Consider the following 23,845-nt stretch of genomic DNA (forward strand, 5'->3'; position numbering starts at 1 on the left):
CATTGAGATCAAAGTATGATTAGAGCTTTAATGAAGTTCCTCAGGCTATTTTATTACTTATAAATAAAATTATCTATGTATGTGTATTTCTCTATATGGTGGATTGTACATGTGTATTTTGCATATTGAAAAAGAGACTTGTTCTGATAACATCTATTTCAGTTAATTTGTCAAGTTAGAATCTTCTGACTTAGAGCCATTAGTTCTAGAAAAACTTAAGGTGGTTAGGAGAATGTTTGTTATAGAGCAAAATGTGACAGCAAGATCAGCTTTAAAGATTTATCTGGGGATTTTCAGAAAATTCTTATCTCTTTTAAGAGAATACTTAATATATGAGAATATATATACAGGTATTTTTATAAAACGTGTACCCTAAGTGGAATTTATATTTTTTTATCATCAGGTAGTCCTCCCCTAATTTCTTCCAAACATTTTTACACGTTTAGGGAATGGCAAAATTTCTAATCTTATTAATTCTGAATATTCATACAGCATTAAAAAAAATAGGTGTTTTTTTGTCCATCTCAATTTTCATAAGAATTCAACACATCTGTTGCAAAATATCTCAACTATTATAATTCTCAGGAAAGAAAATTCTGGAGATGAAAAGAATTGGCATTTGAATCATGAAAGGAGAATCAACCTGTCTTCTTGTGACTGTATTCAGAATTTCACAATCCTTGCTAAACCTTAAGGGAAGGGCCAAAAGCAATAAAACAGCAGAAACCCAGTAAGAATGTGCCAGAGTTCAGAGAACAATTGCCCCAGGCTTAACTTCATGACCTTTAATCTGTTTGGGGCATCAGTGATTTTTCTATAAGGCATCTCACAACGTGACTGTACTCAGTTTCTGCACAGTCCTTCCGCAAGCCAGAGTCATACCAGTAAAAATCAAATTTGACTTTTGGTGCTGAATTCTTGGGGTAAATTTGCCACATGGGAAATGTAATCGTTTTTGTTTGTTTGTTTTGTCGTGGTATATTTGAACTATGTAGGTGTCAGACAGTAAATTAGGATGTCATGTCTTACTCAGGTAAGTCCTTTTCTGAGGCTTCTCTGACATGTTTTATAAGTTCTTTGCTTCCAAAGACGTTCTAGAACGCTAAAATTAGCACCTTAAGAATGAGGTGTGGTCCAGGAATAGGAAGAAGTCAGGAGACCCAGATTTCTGTTTTTGATGTACCATTTATAAGCCACATGACCTTCAGAAATGAAGTTTGGAAATAATTTTATTAAAGTCCTATCCTATAGGTTAGGACTGGTGAATATAAATAGAACCCAGCTGCTGATTTCACTCAGCTCTTAATTTAATAAAGAATGTAAATTAACACACGTTACTTTTGCATAATTTGAGAAGTGCTATACAAGCATTTGGAAAAATTCCAGAGAGACAGATCAATTCTGTTTGGACAGTGCAGTCTTGGAGAAATTTCAATCAGGACTTTGAAAAGTGATTGCTGCGTAATCTGGTGTGGTGAGAATCTGCAGTGCAGGAGAAGGAAGGACAATTTAGATAAAATGTAAATTGAAGCTATTTGTGAAACACTTTGACTAACTTGCTAAGGAATTTGGGCAACTCGGGCTCTTTGACACTAAATTTCCTCATCTTTGAATAAAGGAATTGGACTGGGCAGTTTCTGAGTTCATAAACAGGTCTAAAAGTCTAAAATAAGATTACATTGAAAAGTTCAAGAGGAAATGCCTTGTATGATATCTGGCCAGATGATATCAATCCCCATAAAGATAATGCCAAGTCAGTAACTGTTACTCCAAACTCCGGAAAAATAACCTCTCTTGTATCATCGTAAGAGTGCTTAATTGGGAAAAAAAAAAAAAAAAAAGATTTCTTTCTTTAATACCTCAGTACTACTTTGTGTTATACATGCCAAAAGAATTCTTTCCAGAGCTTCAAGTTGAATTACTTAAAATTTTATCCTAGAATAATAAAGCTACTTACCTGAATTGCATTCCCCCAAATTCGTATCTCAAAGCCCTAACCCTCAATGTGACTGTAAGTATTCAGAATATTGAAGTAATTAAGGTTAAATGAAGTCATAAGGGTGGGGGCCCAGATTCAATAGGGTTAGTGTCCCTATAGAAGGAGACACAAGAGAGCTTGCTCTCTCTCTCCCCCCTCATGCACTCAGAAGAAAGCCCATGTGGGCATGCAGCTAGAAGGTGGCCATCTGCAAGGAAGGAAGAGGGTCCTCACTAGGGAGCAAATCTGCTGCACCTTGATCTTAGACTGCTGGCCTCCAGAACAGTGAGAAGTAAATTTCTGTTGTTTAAGCCACCTAGTCTATGGTATTTTGTTACGGCAGCCCATGCTGACTAATACAGTTCACCAAGAAATGATTATGTGCTGTGGAATAGCTTTTTTTAAAGTTTCAGTTCAGATATCAAAGTCCATTTTTAAAATGACTGCAGTATTTAGAACATTTGAATATTTATTTCTTTATGGTGATGGTCAAGCTCTAGAAAATAATATATTTTAACTGTGCAACAATATGATGACTATAAATACAACCCTCCAAGTTGTCTTACTTCATTTGAAATGAGAATGATCATTGATTTTAAACTTCTCATTTTCTTCATATCAGAACTTTTTCAGTGAACTAGTATTAGTGGCATTCAAACAATGCAATGGGCTAATGACCTTAGTGTGTAAATGAATTTTGAACTAAACACATTCAGTTTCCGGGGGTTTGGGGTTTTTGTTTTTGTTTTTGTTTTTGTTTTTGTGTTTGTTTTACTTCTAAGGGAGTTCTATTTAGGTGCATACCTATACTAAAAGCTCTGGTAATTATCTTGGCACTCACTCAGCATGAATCTTTTCACAACTACTTGATACCGTGCTGGGCCCTGTGAGTAGACAAAGGGGACAATGACAGACCCAGTCCCTGCTCCCACTTGACTCACAGTCCAGCCCATAAGACAATGAAACTGGCAGTGACAATGAAGTATGCTAAGGGCTATGATAGAAGCACAGCTTGCTGTGGGGGCATGTAGCAAGAGCATCTAACTACTTAGAAGGGCCAGGAAAAGCTTCCTAGTAAAAGCTTTATTTAAGCAAAGCTGGAAGGAGTTTGGCTGATTGTGTAAATCGAGAACTGTGCCTCTGACTACATAGTATAGAACATTAGTGCTGGAAGGGCTTTAGGAAAATAAGCTTTTGTTGTTTTAAGTAAACAAGCAGTAAAAGGTTGTGAAACCTTTTACAGATACTATATATGAATTCAAACACACATTTTTCCGTCTGACTCAGAAGAAACACCACAGATGTAACGGAGGAAAAAGCTTCTTTAGATGGTCTGAAACCCCTGACTAGATGCCCATCTCCGCTTCCTCTCCATGGGAGTTCCTCTTCCAATACTTGGCAGGGCAAGCCACCCCTTGGCTTAACTCCTGTTACCTGTCTGGGTTGCAGCCTCAAAAAGCAAAGCCACCCTGGTCACCATTCAGGGCAATGTGACCTATGTTAACAAGGACAACTTAGAAGGCAGAGTAATATCATCAGGGACATTAAAAATATACAGTATCTTTTTAAAAAGAGGGTTTAATTTTCTAATAAAAAGGATTTATAGTAGGGCTTTTGTTGTTGTTTTGCTAAGATAGATTTTTCTTTAAGTGGATGTCTGTGCATTTCAGCTTTTATCTTCTCTACAGAACAAACGAGGGGGTTACTTGGGGGAGTTACAATACTGGTATTACTGATAAATGTGAGGTTAGTGTTGTAAATGTTCTGGCCACAGGTTTAATTTATTTTTTCTTTAATCATAGTTCTCACAATCAGCTAGTGATTCTTCTTCCCCAAAGACAATGTACCATATACATATTAATGATAAAATACTGATTGGGCTAGATTATTTTTTAAATTTATTTAAAATAAATTCACATAGAACACTTCCTGGACAAAATGATTCCTGTATACTTCCTTTTCTATCTGATGACTTTCTTGGTATGTGTATGTGAATATGAGCCTGGGTCCACAACACGTGTGTTCTGCAAACACACAAAGGTGCACATATTCACATATACAGTCAGACACAGACTACACACACATTTCAGCAGCCAGCACAGACTACCGTGACCTGCCTCTTAATTGAAAAGAGTTTTTATACAATTGTCTTAACCCAACTACCCCAGGAAGCTAACAATTAAAAATAAATTATTGTTTAACAAGTCACAGACTTCATTTTAAATGAAGAATCATGAATGTTTTCTCCTGCAGCATCTTGTTGATAGTCTCTTAAAAGACTATAGATATTTCAAATGTATGCCTTTACTAAAATAAATATTTTCATATTCTGTCTTATTGATATAATAAAAGTTTAAACCCTAGCTGCAAAGTATGTACCCAAGAAGAGCTACTGTTTGTCTCTACATATCTCTAAGTGAATCATGTTTTGAATCAGAGAATAAAAAGGGACATTTCAACTATCTTGATTTAATAAAAAATTACTCAGCTTTAACTATAGTTCTGGACAATTTGTTTACATATAAAACTTATCTCTACTACTATATATTTATCACTTAACTTTGAAAAATGAAAGAACTGATATGCTTATCCACACATGAGTGAGGATTCTACTTTTTAAAGGAGGCTAAAATAAGTTATCTAATATTACAAAGCAATAGTTAATGTTTAGCCAATGGTAAATATTTATTTGATCACATTCTGATCTTGTTGGTGTCTCACATCACACCAGCATCTCTTAATAGAAACATTAAAAATCAAAAGCCATCATAACTGTCCATAAAATTCTTGAGACCTTGCAGATCCTTTAATCTCAAGCACAGAAGTTCACAGATGAGGAAACCGAAGCCAGGGAGAGGGGTGATCTTCAGCCTGAGTGCTTCCATGTGTAACTTGAGAGGGAGATAGGGTAGCGAGATTTGAAGGCAGACAGTCTGGCTCCAGGACCTGCCTTTAGCTGCAGTGCTCCACTGCTTCTCTCTAGTTCCACTAATGTCTTGCCTTTTTTTCATCATAAAGCTGTCTATCCATGACTTCCTGTTATCTCTTTATAAGCATATGGAGCCATTTAGCACATAATAGGAAACACATTCTAAGTGTAAAATGCAACAAAATTAATTACTAATAAGGATTTATTGATCTCTTAATGGTGTGCAAAGCACTCTATAGATGTTTGTGGAAGCATGAAAACTGACAGTAAAATAATGATACTAAAGGTTTTATTTTACTCTTTATTCTTTTCTGTGTTTTCTACGAGCAATGTTTGGCATATATGAATTAAACATTTGTTGAATGAATGGATATACGTTATTATATGCCATGAAAATGAATTCAATTTAAAATAAGAAAAATCAAATCAAATCACTATAATATAAATTACTAAAACTAAAAATTCCTTTGGAATTTCTTTTGAGAAATGTGTCAGAAGATAGACATCCACACAAGTATTATTTTTCTAAGTTTGGGGTTGGCAAACTTTTTCTATAAAGGGTCAAATAATAAATATTTTAGTCTCTGTGGACCATTTAGTCCCTTCACAACTACTCAGTTCTGCTGTTATATTGCAAACAGTGTGAATAATATATAAACCAATGTACATGGATATGCTCCAGTAACACTTTACTTCTGGACACTAAAATTTCAATTTTATATATTTTTCGTGTGCCACAATATAGTCTCTTTTCTTGTTTTTCAGACACCATAAAATGTAGCTTACAGACTGTACAAAAAGTGGAGGAGTATGGATTTGGCTCAAGGCATAAGTATGCAACCTCTTTCTTAGTGATTACATTGGAAAAATTAACATTACCTGATCATGTAGCATATCACCAGTGAAATACTGGATTTGAGACTGAATCTCAACTCTATTTCCTAGTCTGTGACATTAGCTTCTTAAATTCTTAGTGCTTCAGTACCTTCATCTATAAAATGAGGATAATAAAAATAATACCTTCCACATTTGTTTATAGTGGGGATAAATTAATACATGCAAAGGACTTAGAACCATGCTTGGTATATAATAAATACTACATTTGTGTTTACTAAATATCATTGTTTAAAAACATTTGAGACTCATTCAGAAAGATGTTCAAAGCCAATTTACAAATCATGGAAGAAAATATCATCACATTATCATTACCTTATTCATGAAAACTGTCCCTGAATGTGTCCATTTCAGAAAATCTAAGTCAAAATCACACATCTGTATCAAAAATTTACTTCAAAAATTCTACTTTATGAAAACTGTCACTAGATTTGACTGTGTAAAGGTGTAGTTATCTTGAAAAAGAAAAATATTTCAAAGGAAGATATTCAAAAGAATAGAGAACAAACTAGTGGTTACCAGTGGGGAGCAAGGGAAGGAGAATGTAAGATTGAGGGAGTGGGAGGCACAAACTGTTGGGTATAAAATAGGCTCAGAAATAACAAATCAATACAGAGCTTAAAATCTTGGAGAGGAGATATATTATACATACATAAAAAAAAATTCAACTAAGTGTAATAAATGATAAAGGACATATGGATAATAAAGTGATGGGTGTTGTAAAGGAAAGCTAAATGAATTCCAGTTGAAGTAGTTACAACATCTGTCATTAGAATACATTTGAAGATGATCCTTGAAAGAAAGGAATGTGATGTTTAGGAAAAGTTATCAATGTGGTGCATAGTATTTTTTCTCTTCTAGACACCTCCTGCTAACAGATCAAGCCTTTGGCCCCAGAGGGAAACAGGTCATCCAGGCTAGCTCTCATAATATCTCTAGAAATTTTCAGACCTGTCAGACAAGACTGCTTACTTTAGTTTCTGGTCACAAACTAAAAGATGTAATTCTCAGTGTGCTTACAGCTATTATCACCTGCTGCATGGAGAAGCTCTTCTCGAGGATTAAGGTCAGCAAATAAAAGACAAGCAAAGAGGAAAGATAGAGTCCTGATCAAATATCCTGAGGCCACATCCACCTTCAAACTCAGGAGATCTAAAATGCAACCTATCTCTTTTTCCTCCTCATAGCTCTAGCCACTGGCTACCTGCTCCTTTCCTAAAATCAGCTGCACATTGCCTAATCCAATCTAATCATTCACCTAGAATACTCTACCTTTCTCACCTCACCTACCCAAGCCAACATCAAAATCAGATGATTTTTCCTCGGTTTCCTTTTGTGATACTTACTTTTTATTTGTAATAACAAAAACATGTTCATGTTTTAATGGTCAGAGTAGTAGGACTGCATGTATAATAAAAATTTAACAACCCCCTACTCCATCTATCCCCTCTTGATTTCTTCTCCCCAAGCAGTCATTTCAAACAAGTCTTGCTGTTTCTATTGCTCTTCTGTATTTCTAAATAGCATGCTTAACTGAGATTTCTTGATTTTTCCCTTTTAGTTATGTAGCTACAAAAAGGTAAGATTTGTCTCTCCTATACACACACACACACACACACACATAAACACACACACAGACACTTCATCATATTATAATATGATTATATTCCCTTATTTGAAATAACTTTTTGCCCCTTAATTATCTCTTTTGAGAGAAACAGGGCTTATTCTTTATATTCTTTTCACTTACTCATCTCTAAACTCTCTGCCAGAATTGTAAAACTTCTTTCAATGTGCTGGTATTGTTGATCTGGTAATCTGTCTGGTTTGTTTTGTCTTGTTTTATTTTTTTCTTGAAGTTACTTCTCATGAAGCTTTCTATTTTTCTGCTTCCCTGTGGATTATCAGTTATCTGTCCCTCTTCCCCGCTGTCAACCTGTCACCATCATCCGTGGAATTCTCTTTGGTTCATCCTGGGTTGGATCCCCTATACCCTGGAATTCATTTATTCCCCCTTTTTGGTTTACTTCCTTGCTATAGTGGAGAAAATTCTCTAATATCTTCCTAAGGAATGGTCCCTGGAATGTCATTTTTAAAATTAACTTCCATGTCTCAAAATGTTTTTAATCTGTCCTGACAGTTGATTGATAGTTTAGATAGGTGTAGAACTCAAGGTTGGAAATCATTTTCCTTAAAGTGTCTAAGCATTACTTGATTGCCTTCTAGCTTGAAGTTTTGCTCTTGAGAATATCCAATGTCTCTCTGATTCCCAATCCTATATGTGAACTGTTTTCATTTTCTCTACCAAAAATTTATATTCTTCTATCTCTAGTGGAGTGAGAATTTACAGTGATATACCTTAGTGTGAGTCTGTTCCTTTCTCTCTCTCCATCCTTTTTTTCTTTTTTTTCTAAGCGTGTGTTTGTCCCTTTAAGTCTAAAAACTTATTCCTTTGTTTTTGGCGATATCTTTGTACTTTTAAAAATAATTTCTTCCTTCTGGTTTTCTGTGTTCTCTTTCTGGATCTCCCATGATTTAGAGATAGACCTCTTGGGCTTATCCTCCACTTTTTTAAACCTTTGTCTTCCATTTTCTGTGCCTTTTTCAATTTTATCTTCTTTCTGAGAAAATTTTTGCTGATTTGTTTTCCAAAACATCCATTAATTTTTGTTTAAAAAGTACGTAAGACCATTCATGTTCTTTGACCATAGTCAAAAGACCATAGTCCTTTTCTATGGCATCTGGTACCTTTTATGGTATTTTTTAATCATTTACTTATCCATTGACTCTAATTATGGTTTTCTTTACAGTTTTCTTTTCCTCCTTGCATTATCTCTGTTTTCTTCAAATTTTATATTTTGTACGTATTCTTTTTTGTTGTCTTTCATGTTAGCAGCCTTCCTTATATATCTGGTGAGCATTAGCTATATGTTCATATATAAGAATAAGTCACTAAAAGTTGATTGGATGTTCTGTGTTGGAAGGAGATGAAAGAAGCCACTCTGAGACTTGTTTACTGGTGACTAGTGATCTGATTGAGACCCAAGTCTTTTGGGGAAGTTTCTCAAATGCTGACATCTGTTGATCTTTTCTCTTTGGCTGACAAGTTTCTCCAGAAAGAAAGTCTCCAGTATTTCCTAGGTGATGTGTGGTTGTCAAAATCCAAGGGGTTGAGCAGGAGAAGGGAGTGTCTGCCTTTCACTTGCTCTCTACTTCCACTGCTGCATCTCATCCTGCCCTCGGCTCTGCCCAGCTTCCTTGGGTCTGGAACCTGTCTGATTAGTTTCTGCAGAAGTGGCAGATGGGCAGTTAATTGGCCGTGCAGTGTGGGTCTGTGGATCTGGGAATCCAACTGCTACATGTAAAGTCTTTCCTCCTCTTTTTATCCCCACATTCCCATCCCTAGTAACTGGTGCCTCCATTTCTTGAGCAAGTTCAGGTTTCTTTAAGCTCAGGGGTTCTGCTTAATTCTTACTGACTTCCCCCAAGAAGGCTGAGAATACAGCTCTCTGTAGCCTTTGAGTAGCTACCAACAGTCCATCTACTTTCCAGAGTGAAAATGTTATTGATATGGCTTACATTATCTCTGTGTCCTCCTGTCACCTTCGCTTCCTTTCTCCATCTCTCTCTCTCTCACTCTTACTGTGTGTTTGAAGGAGCAGTCTAATCTAAGTGAATGTGTTTATTCATATTTAATCAGAAGTATCTAATTATTTTTTGAATCAAAAACCATACCCTCCATTCCTACTTATCAACTCTCTAACAATGGTCTTCATAAGGTCCTCATCATCTTTCTTATGGCCTCTTAACAACAGCTTCCTAACTAGATCCCTTTTCAGTCTGACATCCTTAAATCCAACACATTGCCAGTTCATTCATCCAAAATGCAAATCTCTCAGTGTCACTTCTGCTAAACTTCGGTAGCCCTCTATGCTCTGGAGAAAAATATCCAACTTCTTTAGTGTAGCACCGAGCCCTGAGTGATCTTACCTCTCTAGCTTGGTTTTGCACTCCTTGCCATAATAGTATACCTTAAGCTTCAGTGAAATGGAACCGCTTGTGCCCAACCATCAGGCACATACATACCACCCTCATGGAGGCCACGCTCTCTCCCACCTCGTTCCCTTCATACACACCTTTTTTTCCTTTCCTCCCCATTTACAAAATACTTCTGCAAGTGAGATCTCCTGGAAGCTTTTTATTAGTATTTTCTTTTCCCTTGAGGATTAGGAGGCCTTATTCTATGTTCTTATAGAAAGTACCTTTTCCAGATATCCTTCAAATACTGAAATGAACTATTCATGCTTCTGTGCCTATAGGAGGATGACTTCTGCTTATTCATTTTTCCTGATTTACTTATGGCCCAAACCTCCTGGAATTAGCCGTGGAAACACCAGCTGCTTCTCTTCTTTCAGCCCTTCCCTCTCTGTCTTCTCTAACCTCTAACCTTCAAAATGATTTACCTAAACTTTAAATCTGCACATGAAGGCTGGCCCAGAATGGGGAGTATACTATAGAAGAAAGATTAAATTCCCAGATCTGCACCTTTCTTGTGCCCCAGCCCCCAACACTTCTACTCCAGCACTGTCCAGTCCTGCTGCTCTTGGTCTCAAAGCATCTGCACATCCTTAAGCTCCTGTGATGACACACCTGGGGCTATCTGTATCTGACTTTCCTCAAAAATGTAGATAAAGCCTTCTTCATCACCATTATTACCACAATGTGATGTTGCTTTTTCATAAAGAAATTGATTTAATGGTCACCTGGTTGTTTCTCCCTTTGTTTTCTGAAACATTCATGAAAAACCAAAAGCAATATATTCTGGTTTTAGGTCTGTTTCCTCTTGTTCTGGACCCAAGAAAAAATAAAACATTGTCAGAAATATCTGCCGTGGAAATATCTTCCCTAGAAAAAGGGAAGCAAGAGAACCAATCACAGGGGCTATGAAATAAAAAGGAGCATGTGTGCTGGGGGCAACACAGCCCCTCTGTCACCTCCCTCCTAGACACATCCCCAGCCTAGACACTGGGAAGGTCAGTGAGTCCACACATTAGAGGAACTCTGTGCTTTAGCATTAAGTTCTTGTACCTGTGGCCTATGTTACAAAGAACAAGAAAAACAGTTAAACTTTAGGTATGTGATGGTCTAAAGGGATTTAGTAAGCAGACTTGCCAATCCATGCTACCATGTCAGGTTGTTTGTTGTTGTTTGTCTATAAGAAAATGATTTCAGAATTCCAAACAGCAGACTTGAAAGTAAACATTTAGACCATAGCTTATTTGCAAATTTCAAATTTCATTCCTGTTGCTAATTAAAAAAAATCTTAAACAATGATTGTGAACAATTTTCCTTCCCTCAAACCCAGTAGTCTTGAAATATGCTGAAAGAGCCTCTTTTAACACTGTTGGGGACGTCTTCACACACACACACACACACACACACACACACACACACACACACACACACGCAATGCACACTGAAAATTTAGCCAGGCTTTACAGACGAGTGACATATATTCTCTAAGGATAATGCTATAATCCCAAAGTGCAACTCAGGACATAGTTTCAGAATATTTTCTCATGTGTCAGATTCTTGTGAAATCATCTCATGATGCAGTAGAAGGTACCTAACTTTATGTAACATGATATGGCAGATGCACAATGCAAAACTTCCAAATATATAACAAATTTGAATGTCTTTATAGTATTTATAAACATCTTAAATAACACCACCAAAGGTTTATGAAGTCATCCTTTTCTAAGTTAAAATGAAAACTTTGTCTTTTTACCCTGATTCATTGCTGAGTTTGAAAGTGCAAATTTACTTCAGCTCACTCTTGATTAACCACATAAGTATATTCTCTCTGCCAAGAGATCCCCCCATCTCTGAACTGTCTGCTGGCCACTTCCCTCCCTCCCTCTCTTTCCCAAGGCAGCCTTTAACCACTGCTTCGAGGAGATTCATTTCCTTTACTTTCTCTGCAATCTTTACTTTTTGCTTTCACTCTAGAGGATCTGAAATCAACTAGTGTTTTAAATTTTAGAGTTGTTTGTAATTACAGCAACTCCTAACATTTTAGGCACAATACGTGACAGTTGGATATTGTTAGGCAGAGAAAAACAAGTCTACAAGTTCCATCGCCACCATATCCTTGCCTCTCAACTTGCATCCCAAGTTCTTCCCCTAGTTCGTCGTCTATCGCACATGGGCAAGTGCATTTCCCCTCTGTGGTTTACTCTCCTCTTGTGCAAAGATAGTGGGGAGGGAGGGCTCTAAATTCCTCTCCTACTTCACTGTTCTGGAATTACAGATATTATTTGCTTTTTCAGTCTACTAGACTCACTTTTTCTTCACTTCTCATTATCCACCTATTATCCAATTTGGCAAAATAATTAAATAATTAGAAGTTGACAATGTACTAGGTTAAATGTGTGTACACAATTAGACTTTTGTCCTTTCTCACCACGTGCAAACTGTGTCTAATTACAAAGTGAAACCCACTTTTATGATTATTACTTTCTTTCCCTATTTCCAAGCCACAAGGAAAAAATCTACCCAAATGATTGTATCTATACTTGCTGTCCTAACAGATCAGTCTGGCTTGTGTTATGATCATGGTCTTCGTGATAGCTATAGAGGAGTAGTGGCTAACCTTGTGCCTTATTTCATCTGTAACCATTTCTACCACTGTTTTGCAAGAACCATTTTGTTGGCATTGTTTGATGGCAGACATCAAAAACCACCTGTCACTCTGTACTCTGTCCTCCATTCATTTACTAGAACTTCTCCTCTAGATTGAAAGTACTATAAAAGGAGAACCTATAGCTAATTCATCTTTGTACTTTCATAAGTATAAAATTCAGAATTAGAGTATAGTAAGAACTCAGTAAGTACTGAAAGAAAGAATAAATGGGTAAATGAATGAATCATTTATAGGATGCTAACATAGATTCAGAAAATACCAAAGCAAAATAAATCCTAAGATTCTGAGAAACCCTGACCACATTCCCAAAAAAATGGTACTAACCAAACATCTTGATGGGCTGGACCTTTTGTGCTACTATTCTGGAAACTTAAACATCCAAGTATTTCAAATTTGGGTCCCTAAGTATGTGAAAATAATATGCAGTATTGACTTTGATTCACATGCTGTAGATTTATTTTCAAACCAATGTCTAGAAAAGGTGCCTCTCTGAGAAAACTCAGGATGGCATATCTATAAATTGAACTAAAGGAATTAAAACTATGGAGAAGTCTAACTTTCACCTAGAGGTAACCCAGGGTAGGAAAAGAGCACAGGTTTGGGGATCAGAGATGACTTAAATTCATGTCCATTCATTCACCAAGAGCTTGACTTTGAGAGGTCACTTACTATCTCTGGCTCTCTTTTTCTTATCCATAAAATGGGACTTACCGTAATCATCATCATCTACATCATCTGCTTTACAGACATGTTAAAAAAATCAAGTAAGATTATAAACTACATAGTTTAATGCCTTGCACAGAATAAACAATATTCCCCATCTTATTTGATGCACATTTTATTTGAGCACATTTTAGCTCAGAGACATGCAGTTTTAATGCTTTTGTCCATTCAGTTATCATAATTGATTGGGGACACCATATTGCACAATCCCAGGAGTTGTGCAAAACAGCAGCCTTGTACATGATGTTCCTGTCTCAGGCAATGAGCCATCAGTTTCTGGGCAGAATAATGACTTGATGTAGCTGCACTTAAGGCTGCAAATGGTATGAACTAACAGTGGTGGACGATCCAATCTCTCAAACTGGTCAAATCACTGAGGAATTATACATCTAACTCTCTTGACATTCCAAGCAAATGAAATTATAGAAAGCATAGGTGAGAACAGTTCACCAATCTAATTTAGATTCTTAAATTAAGATTCTGCAGATTCTGTCTGCAGGCTGGTCTCAGTTTCGTGGAAGACAGTAGGCAATGGACAATTCTCACATGGTAGCATGCGTCAAGCTGTCCCATTTCTTGAGGGCACTCTTTCGCTTTCCTTTCTCATTTTTTCTGTTTTTTTGTTTGTTACTAGTTCTTTTGTACAGTGTTGTGATTCTAAGCTAGAGAGATTAGTTCGATGAGAAAAACATACTTTTGCTGAAATGTGATTCTCCACCCACTCTTCACTCCAATCCTACGAAAGACATGCTTCTCTCAGCAGGAGTCTCAAAGGAGCAGTATTGTTTCTGGACATCGCTGTAGCTGGATAAGAATATGCCTTTGTCGATGCCACAACATGGGGAACTTTAGACAGACTCAGGTGCTGGTAAAACCACTCTGAGGAGAAAAATAATTCATCTTCAGTTGGGTGCAGGCATGGAGCACAGCTGAACTTTCAGAAAGTATAGCGCTGTCAGATTTTAAGCTCTTTAGAGGCAAGGACGTACATTTCACTCCTTTGTGCATCTATCTGGTGGATGAATTAATTACAGAATGTATGGCTTAAACCAAATTGTCACCAAATTTGGGAGAACTTTGAAACATGTGAAGTTTATAACAATAATAAAATAACAATAGGCAGCACAATGTGTTAACAAGTTAAGGAACCAGCTGGTCAAACACCCTCATTTTACAGGAGAGGAGACAAGTGTCGAAATTCACTTCCATTGGGCCTGTGAAAGAAGAACAACCAACAAAAGGAGGAACAAAAAGTAGCAGGGCCATATGCAAGAGGAAAGTCAGCATAAAAAAACTGAAGATGATTTCTAGCCTAAAAAAGTGCCTGGAAGGCCCAGAAGTACCAGTGATGTGGATCGCTTTCCCCTGCATTTTTTCCTCATCTTTGCTCAGAGAGGTTTTCCCTGAGCCCCTGTCTGAGGCCCTAAGACCACACCCGACCCATCATGGTCTACTCCTGCCTCTGCTTTTTCTCTTCTTTTACAACCCTTGTTGCTACCTGATTTTGTGTTGTGTTTTATTAATTGCTGTTTGTCCATTTCCCCCTTCTGGAATGTAAGCCAATGAGAACAGCAGAGATTTTATATTTTATTCCCTGCTGTAATCCCGCTGCTTTAAGCACACAGTAGACATTCAATCAATATTTGCTAAATGAATGGAGAAGTAAAGAAGGAAGAAATGAGTGTGATCTCTTGAGCCACGAATGAAACACATTATAAACTATTTAATTGTTATAGACTTTCTATACCAGTAATTTTTAATTTGGAGAGAATCATAATCCTTCTCTGTATTTAATGAAAGCTGGGAGGTGTTTTCTAAAGAAGTAAAAGTACACATTCACAAATAAATTTGGCATGCAATTTTAGGGATTCAAAAATGAAGGGCCCCAGGTTAAGAAACCCTGCTTTGTGTGCTTACAGATTTACTTTTGTAGAAATGGAATTTTAGGCTTAAATCAAAAATAATCTCTGATTCTTAAAGAAAATTTTCTGGAGATGAGAGCCTTTTATTCTTTTTGTTTCAAAACAGTGAAGTAATGACAGAACATCTCTATCCAGTATGAAGTCGGAAATGGAGGGTGATTTTTAAAGCACAAGCAAATGTCAACAAAAAGGTCTAAAATAATAAACAGTAGTCTGTTGTCTGATGTGATCATTCCTAGAGATGAACCTTATAAAAGGAAAAACTGTAAACGGAAAGTAGAGAATTGAGAAGATAATACTTTATTTCTTAGGCACTTGCTATTTGCCTGGCTCCCTGCTAACTGCTCCACATGCATCATCTCTTTCTTATAAATAACCTAGAAAGGTGGTCACCAGAGACCAGAAAAGTCACACACTGTGCCTTGTCCTGTCTGACTTAGAAGCCAGTTACTATATCTCTTGAGCTGTGTTCATCCCTTGTATAGCCATTTTCACTATGAAAATTGTTCTAATATGCAACATCTCATTGTCTTTTAACCTCACAGCAACTAGAATAAAGGTAGTTTAGTCTATGAAATTCCTATCTGACGAACAAGTGAATGATTCAGTTAATTAATTATCAGTCATTCTGCAAATATTTACTGAGCTCCTGCTCTTCTGGAAATTCCTCTCTGTCTTGTTACCAGACATATGCATGGCTATATATGAAGTGCATCTGGTTAAAAATAAAGACCCAAATCCATAAATGGGTTTTGTTTTATTGCTTGATTAACTTACAGACATTTTGTGTGGAAAAATAAAAAGCAAACCAAGTATACAAAAATAAAAATCTAGATGTCTACAACCATTGTTGATTCTGTGGAATGCTTTGATTTCTGCAAACCACCAATAAAGGCTATTTATTGTTAGTCTACTGTTTCAAGAACTGAGTGAGCTGAGGCTTACCGGTTGCTGGTCAGACTGGTTACTCCCCTGGGACGTGGGTGCAGTGCCACCACATGTTATAGAAGGGGTGAGTCCGTCTGCATCGTCTGGCTCATCCTCCTTGCACAGCTGAGATGTGGGAACATTTGAAACAGATTTCACAAGACTGAACTCAGGATCAGGAGTCAAGAGTTATTCATCTCTGTGTTGTCACAAAAAAGAGGCACTGGTAAAGAACCAATGCCCACTAATATTGATTTTCCCAACTGGTGTCCACACTGGGTTGTTGCCATAGGATGTGATGTGATTGGATACTTTATGGATAGCTTCTCTCTTTCACAGCGGTAGTTGCTGTGTGATGTCCCCTTTCAGACAAAATCACTTAACCCACTCCCACATGCCAGTCTATCACGTCAAGATTTGAGTTCAGATGACGTGGTAGTGACAGCCTCAACCACAAATATTTCCAGTAAAGCTAAAACAATAATTTTTTTCAAAACCATGACATTGTTACTCTAATTTATTCTTAACCATTTCAAAGATTTATTAATCTTACTTCATCTTCCAGCCAGCCTCTAATTGGATCAGGGTATCATCCCAGCTCCCGTGAGCTGGATTCTGAGGGGCAGACAGGACCAGTAGCTTGACTAAGCCCAGAACAAGTTGGGACAAAATTGCAGCCAGTTCATGGTTTTTGAATTGCATCAAACTATCTGCAAAGGTAATGGTTTACAGCAATTTAACCCAGAACTAAGTTCCTCTAGCTATACCAATAGACAGGTGACATTGAAAGACACTACTCAACACATAGTAAGGGATTAATAAATATTAGTTGGATGAAAGAATAAATGAATGAAGCTTATTGGTCAATATTATATACACAGTTGATATTATGGGAAAATAATTTCTTTCATGCAGTTTATATTAATAGCAGTCAAAAGAATGGGACTGACTTCTTGATGCTGAGAGACTCTTGCTTGATTCAATAATTTAGTTAATACTCTGTTAAGTTTTCTTTATTGTTGCAAATCCGTCTCTGTTAAACATCAGTAATGTTATGCTTTCTAGCCTTATTTTACCAAAGTTTATGGGAAAAGTGCTTTGTGGGTACAATTATATATATACCCATCTTAATATATACATTATGTTAGAAATTCAATTTTCTTGATTTTGTTTTATCCTCCTAAATTCCCTGATATATGTGCAGTAAAGTTGAACAGCATGACAGCAGAATCCACCCCCTATTTTTCCATCCATTTACAATTGGTGATGCTAATATGATTATCAAATCAAATCAAGGTATTAAAATTAATTACAAAATACAAATTCCCTAGAATATGTTATTACCCTGTATCGTGACCTTTGAAAATATTGAACCAATTATTTTATGTAACTATGAGTGAATTCATTCATAACTACAAATGAGGTAATTAATTATTCTGAAATTAGGCAGATAATGAGTAATCTTAAAATAATCCTAATTGAATTGGAAGTACCTGCTTGAATTCAAACACCATATTGCTAATATCTAATATGTGTTATAGAAATAATATCCATTTACTATACTCCTTCATATAGACATTTTTTGTTACATAATCAAGATTTTAGCATAACAGAATATAAAAAAATTAAATGCTCTTATATTCTGGAATTCAGTTCTACAATAAAGATATTGTCAAGCAAGTTATTTGAACAAGTCTCCTTCCTATTTCTTTTCTTTATTTTTTAATTCAGGAAGGAGATAGTACTTTCCCTTCTGCCTTTGGCCAGAGACAACTGATTTTGTTTATACTTTGTTTATATTTTCCATTTTATCTCCTTTAGCTGATCATTCACTTCTATTCAATGATGTATGTATCTAAACTATATTAGAAAAAAATGTCAAATTTGACTCCAGTCTTAATGCTTTGGTTTTGCCATCTCAAGTTACTGTTAATGTCACATGGTAATAATATCAGTTTATATTTGGGTGCATACTACATAATGTTTTCAAAATATTTTATTAGTCATCCCAACAACCCTGCAAATGCTGGGTTGTTCTTATTTCCAAGATAAAGAAGATGAGGTTAAAGCCAAGAGCATGTGGCTAGTGAGTAACAGAGCTCATATTCAAATCCACCCTTCTGATAAGTCCAATTCTTTTTACTCACACAGCAAATCTCCACAATAGAACACATAGCTTAGCTGTGTGCGCCGACACAATGCTTAATCTTGACTGCTTTATCTCTCTAAGGTCTCAGTAGCTACTAACTTCACTTCAAAGCAAAAGCTAATCTCATACATTGAGAAAAATAGGACTTCTCTTTTTGAGTGTTAAAAAAAACCTCCTCTGAAATTGTTACATTTCCTAGTCTGCATATTAAAATAATTAAGCAAATTGTATAACATATTGATACATTGTAGTTCCTACATTGTAATTCTACCTCCAGTCCCAGTAATAAACCATATTATCCTGTAGTCAAGCAACTTCACCTTAGGACTGTGTATTTGTTAGAAAAATAAACCTTATTAAAGGTTCTGTTTCCCTGGATTTTAGCAGATAACGGAATATGCTTCACAGATTTAGATGAATGACTTCTAGCTCCTATTGGAAGGTTTAGAAAAAAAGAACTCTATATTTTCAAAAGAAAGATGAGTCTTTAGAAATATGCTCTTTTCCCAGTATTTGGAAAGATTCTGAATATCATATCTTTTCCTCTCCCAGCAAAAATTCAAGTATAGTAAGTAGTAAAATGTACCTTCGTAGACGAAAATATAAAGTCATTTTTTTCACAATTTGTAAAACATTTATGAAAACCTATTCTCTTGTCAAAAAATCAGGTTGTTTTGAAATTAAAAAAGTCTCAGTGTAGGTCCAATGAACAATGATTGATTAATTTTTTCTTCTTTATGTTGTCATGCCCCATGGCAGACTTTATATAGTGTGGACAAGTGAATTGGTGGTTTTATGGAACCACAGATCTAGATTTGGCTTGAACATTCCATCTGTTAGTGTTTTCTATAAGGCAGAATATCTGATATACATTATCCTGTACTTTCTTATGAAAAATAGGAATTTTCATCAGCTTGACCAAAAGGTGGCTTTTCCATGCAGGAAAATAGGGTGTTCGTTTCAAATATGCTTTGAGAAATTCAGTCAGGGGTCAGACAGCCCTCCCTTAATTTTCTTCCAGCCTACGTCAGAAAGTCTCGTGACTTGGTAGTAAACATGAAGTTGTCTGGAAAAGAATTTATTGTATGCTCACATAAAAATATTAAAATTCCGTAGAGAAAAATGTTGGACCCACATGTTCTTGGTTTCCATAATCTCTGAAAGATACCTTTAAAAAAAAAAGTTCTGTATTTTTGTTCCAGTGAACTTTAGACAGATTGTCCATTTGCCTGATTTCCTCCAGGCACACTAGCTTCTATTTCTCATGTTCCTTTGCTCTTCCTTCTTCGAGAGACCCCTAAGCGGGTGAAGGCCCCAAGACGCTGTCTCCAGTCATCTTTTCCTCTCCAGCTACACTTTTTCTTTGGGAGATCTCATCCTGACCCATGGTCTTAAAGACACATTGTAGTGTCTGTGATGACTCTAAAATGTATATATGAAATTTGGATCTCTCCCCTAAGCCCAGACTTTTCTCTCCTCCTTCAGCTTAGCACAGTGATAACCAGCTAGGGTCCTGAGCCAGGTTTTCTGAGAACCAATTCAGACTATGCCACTTATTTTAACTTTAGCAGTCATGATAGTAGTCCCTCCTTGCAGCTCTCCTGTAGCTGATAGGACTAAATTAGCTATTGCACCTACAAGGGCTTAGAACTGTGTCTGGGGCATAGCAAGCACTGATAAATCATAGCTATAATTATGACCTATCTCTGTGTGGATATCTAACAAGCATCTCATGCTTAACATGCCAGCAGAACAATTGGTTTCTCCTCCAAACACCCAGGTCTCCAGCCAATATCCAGGCCACTTCCTTCAAATGACCCATCCAATCCATGCTTCAGGAAGTCCTGCCCACTTTCCAAACCAAAAAAAAAGGCTGAATTTTCCCCTCTCCTTATCCTTGGCCAGAGACAATCGATGTTTGTCTCCCACAATCCCAGGTCAAGTTTCCATTGTTTCCCAGTGTCCAAGCTGGACCCCTGCCTTCACTCCTCACCCGCAGTAGATCCTAGGTACAGAGTAATCTTTTTAAGCACTAATCAGATCAAGCTACTCTTCCTGCTTAAAACCTCCCAGATGCTTTCCATCGCAGCCAGCACAGAATGCCTACCAGGGCTCACCTGGCCTGGAACTTGCTTCCTGACCTCCTCTTCCTCTATTCTCCCCGTCTTTCACTCTGCTACACTGACTCCAGCCTCGTCTCTGAGCTGTGAGCTCACCAAGCTCCTTTCCATCCCAAGGGCTTCGCACTTGCAGCTTCTGCTGCTTCCCTGTATCTGTGCAGGGCGGTCTCCTCATTCCTCAGGTTGCAACTCCGATGCCGCCTCCAGAGAGAAGACTTCTTCCCTGACTACTAAAGCCACCTCTCCCAGCCTAGGTCAGTCCAAACCACATGGCCTTATTTTATCTTCTTCTTCATAGTTATCTGAATATGGCATTAACCTATTTGTTTTGATGTTGTTAGTCAATCTCCCATACTGCAAAGTTAGCCTCCTTAGAGGAGGGGCTGGTTCTGTTCGTCACTGTTTTCCCAGTGCTAGAATAGTGCCCAGCACACAGAGGAGGTGCTCAAAAAATGTCTTGCGTATGACTGACTCTGGGCTTGCTAAGATCTTGTAATGAGTTTCTTACTCTAATGTGGAGCCTAAGGAAACAAAAACGTTTGTAGCTGTCTGACAAATGGATGTTAGATAATGAAGGAGAAGGACACTTTATGAACCTTTCATGAACTCACACTGAGTTTGGGTCACTGTGCATTTTGTTTTAAATATTCTGAAGTCATATTTTAAATGGGAAGACATGAAGGACAGTCCTACAACAAATTGGAGAGCCATTCCCACTGTAGCTTTAAATTCTTCCTTTGAGCAGTTTGAGTCTTAGAAAATTTTTATTCTGCATCTCAAAGAAAAACTCATATAATATTGGCAGGAAGATATTTTACAAGAATTTTTATGCATTTTAATAATAAGGCAGGCAACAAAAGTATTTTTAAATTCTGTAACAAGTAATAAATCCTATATGAAAAATACTATAATCTTTTTTGAAAAATAAATTATTTTTCTTAATAACTTTTACTTAACTTTTACTTAAATACCTTTTTTACTGAAATTTTACTTAAATGAACTTTACTTAAATAAACTTTTATGTTATTTTACTTTAGTAACTTTTTATTTAAGTAACTTTCTAGATTCATAGTGCTGTAGAAATTTCAGAGAGGTGATTTAATCCTTTCCCCTATCTTCAGGGAAGATAAATAGAAATTTTTGTAAATTTCTAGACAGAAGATTCCAGAATCACAAAATCACTCTTATGCGTCCATTTTAGTAGAGATTCAGTATACTTCAGAAAACATCACACTTAAATATATTGTTGTAACTAAACTATCTTAATTCTCAAAAATATCAATTAACCTAGGTTAATTGATGGGTTAATCAGTTTACCTATAATTTACTTCTCAGACAAGGCAAACCCAAGAAGGCAAACCCAAGAAGATCACCTACAGTGCGTATTTACTATTTCAAGCAGCTTCCAGGGTATGTCCTGTGTACTCTGCTTGCTCTCTGACCCTCGTGGGGACTTCTTGAAACTAGAGGGAGGGGTGTGCAGCTCAGAAAATTAGAAGCTATAGGCACTGCAAGAACCAGGGTCTTTAATGAAAGACTGCATTGTGTTCCTTATGCTTTATTTGCTAGGGCAGGAAAATATCCTGGTCCACTTTACAATGATTTTCAACAATAATTGAAATAAACTTTTCCTTTTTTAAATTTAAAGCTATATTAAGGAAAAATGCAATTTATGTTCCATTTCCAAAATAGTCTGGTCAGTCAAGATTTTACTATGTGTGATTTAAAGGTCATTAAAAATGCTGAAGCTAGTTCTTCAGTTAAAAAAAGTTTTTGTTGTTGTTTTACGGAGGCTGAACTCAACCTGAAATTGTTTGAGTCTTCATCCTCAGTCATCACACACACTGTCCTATGGTCACATTCTCAACACGTTATGTCAAGGACCAGACTAGCAAAAAGCAATAAGACAAGGAAAGGATAATATTAAAGCCACTTAAAACAAGGAGCAAGGCCTGACTTGATGCCAATATCAATATTTTACTCTTTTTGGTATGTAAAAATATTTATGCTTTAGAAATCTTAGAAATTTCAAAAAATAGATTGCATTTTTCAACAAAAAGTAAAATATCCTGAGTTTTAGGGTTTTGGGGGTTTTGGGGGGTTTTGATTTGGCGATTTGTTTCTTTTTTGATGTTTCTATCTGCATCATTTCTGAATTAGAACATAGATACTTTAAATTTGAAGGCATTCTGTAGTGAAGGCAGCTAAATGACAAAACCAGGCGTACTGATTTCTTTCCCCTTCTTAACCCTTCATGACAACAGCTATTTTAACAAAACAATACCTTATCTTTATAAGTCTTCAAACTGGATGATCTTTATTCTCCACCTTCTTTGGAGTGTTACCTTTCACTGAGTCACACTTATTAGAATACTGTTAAGCTTAGAATTTGTTATTTCTACACCTGGGCTATGGCTTCATAGCCTCAAATCTAAGCAAAAAAGAATCCTACCAACTGGAGTTGCCACCTAAGAGAAGACCACGTTTTCTCCTATCCATCATTATTTTCTACATACAAAGCAAAGAAAATGTCTTTTTAGCAAGGTCATCATGGCTCACAGACAGGCCTCAGTTTGATTGTTGAAAGAGGGACTTATTTTTATATTGCAGTAAAAATTATTTTTGTAAAAAAATATGCTTCAGATTTAGTCAACCCAGAGAAGTAATTGTCACACCCTCATACTCTGAGGCTCCATTTCCCTGGCTTCAGGTCCTACCAAATTTGTATTTCAGCTCAGACCTCTCCTCTGACCTCCACACCCCTGTAACCAGTGGTTTAAAAGTGTCTGGTTGATCTTGTCCAAGATGAAATTGGCTCCTGCTACCGCCCAGTCCACTCCCCCTGCGGCTTTCTTTACCTCCACTACTCCATCTTCTAAGCTCCATAGGACAAGAGGCTGATGATCTTCTTTGGCATCTGCCTCTCCAGTGTTCCGACAATCAATCCATCGCCAAGTGTCTGCTGATGATTCTCCTTCTAAAGTGTAAAGTAGGTCTGACCTCTTCTTCCCATCTTCATCATCAGCCCTGCAGCCTAAGCAGCAGTCATTTCTCTTTCCTGAACTGTGACTTACCTGTTGGTGCCATCTCTGGTCCTCTTTTCCCCAGTACACTCTCTGCAGTGCAGCCAGCATGATCTTTGAAAGCTGCACGTCGGATCACATCACTCATCTACTTAAAACCCACAGATAGATTCTCAGTGTGTAACATAAACTACAAGGTCTTGTGTAACCTCATCATCACCTAATTCTGTAGCATCATCTCATACCATCCTTTCCATCACTTTCCAAACTCCACCCACAGATTCTGTTTTCAGAACTAGAATCAAACCAGTATGTTCTCCTAGCTCAGCAGTTCTCACAGTATGTTTGCTAGAGCAGCAACAGCAATATCACCTGAGAACTTAAAGAAAATATAAAATCTTGAGCCCCACCCTAGACCTACTGACTGAATGAGACAACTCTGGGAGCAGGACCCAGCAAGTGATTCAGATGCACACT

General features: G+C 36.8%; 1 protein-coding gene and 1 long non-coding RNA gene across 7 annotated transcripts in view; one reads left to right on the forward strand and one right to left on the reverse strand.

The window, feature by feature from the left end:
* DLC1 (DLC1 Rho GTPase activating protein) overlaps nt 1-23,845 on the forward strand; it is a 344,906-nt gene that overhangs the window by 125,631 nt on the left and 195,430 nt on the right. The window lies entirely within an intron of this gene.
* LOC141575096 (uncharacterized) lies at nt 12,656-23,504 on the reverse strand. Its single transcript, XR_012502431.1, has 3 exons — nt 23,420-23,504; nt 16,095-16,202; nt 12,656-14,106 (listed from the first exon to the last, which is right to left on the reverse strand). It is a non-coding gene; the product is annotated as an uncharacterized LOC141575096 (long non-coding RNA).

This window comes from Camelus bactrianus, chromosome 26, assembly GCF_048773025.1.
Source record: "Camelus bactrianus isolate YW-2024 breed Bactrian camel chromosome 26, ASM4877302v1, whole genome shotgun sequence".
NCBI classification, from domain to species: Eukaryota; Metazoa; Chordata; class Mammalia; order Artiodactyla; family Camelidae; genus Camelus; species Camelus bactrianus.